Source organism: Myotis brandtii, unplaced genomic scaffold (genome assembly GCF_000412655.1).
Source record: "Myotis brandtii unplaced genomic scaffold, ASM41265v1 scaffold259, whole genome shotgun sequence".
In the NCBI taxonomy this organism is placed as follows: domain Eukaryota; kingdom Metazoa; phylum Chordata; class Mammalia; order Chiroptera; family Vespertilionidae; genus Myotis; species Myotis brandtii.
In genome coordinates, this window is record NW_005359840.1 from 473405 (window position 1) to 474412 (window position 1008).

The following is a 1008-nucleotide window of genomic DNA, read 5'->3' on the forward strand; positions in this document are numbered from 1 at the left end:
CCCTGAGGGCTCCCCAACTGTTAGAGGGGGCAGGCTGGGCTGAGGGACCCCCCTCCAGTGCATGAATTTTCATGCACTGGTCCTCTAGTTTAAAAATAAGAAGCAAAACATTATAAGCAAAAAGGCAGCCAAAGGAAGATGAAACGGTGTAACAGGTTCTGAATTTTTGACAGCTGTGCTGTAAAAAGAGTTTTCTAAGGTGAACTCACCCAAGAATATTTTTTCCATTAATTATTAGAGAGAGTGGAAGGGAGGAAGGGAGGGAGAGTGGGAGGGGGAGAGAAAAACATCAATGTGAGAGAGACACATAGATTGATCCTTTGATTGATTGGTTGCCTCCCTCATGCACCCCACCCAGGCAGGGGATCAAACCTGCAACCCAGGTACATGCCCTTGATAGGAATTGAACCCTTGACTCTTAGGTGCATGGGCCAACACTCTAACCACTGAGCAACACATCAGGGCCTGCATATTCTTTAAAACCCTATTTTAACAGATGAATTTTAAGAATCCACTGAAGGATATATTAAAAAAAAAAAGACTTGATTGCATGGAAAAACATCTTGTCTTTGGATAAGAAGGCTGAATAATGTGACATTTCTCATTCTCTGTAAATGAATCTATAAATTCAAACAAACCTCAACAGGGAGAGAGCCTAAAAACAGTGATTCCACAGCTCATTTGTAAAAATAAATAGGTGAAAATAACCAAAACCCACTAAATCAAGTTTTATAAGGAACTATTTGTATCAGATAGGTAAATGTATATGAGGAATTTATGTTTTAAAAATGTATACTGACACAAGAATAACACTTCTGAACTAAACACCAGAAATAGGCCAAACACATAGGGAATGTCTCCTATATAATAAAAGCCTAATATGCAAATTGTCCCCTCGCGAGTTTGACTGGGAGTTCAACCAGGTCCGATCACCTGGCAGATGGCAAGCAGAGGTGGCGGCAGGGGGCGGGGCTACCACCTGACTCACAGGCACTGAGGGAGTGGGGT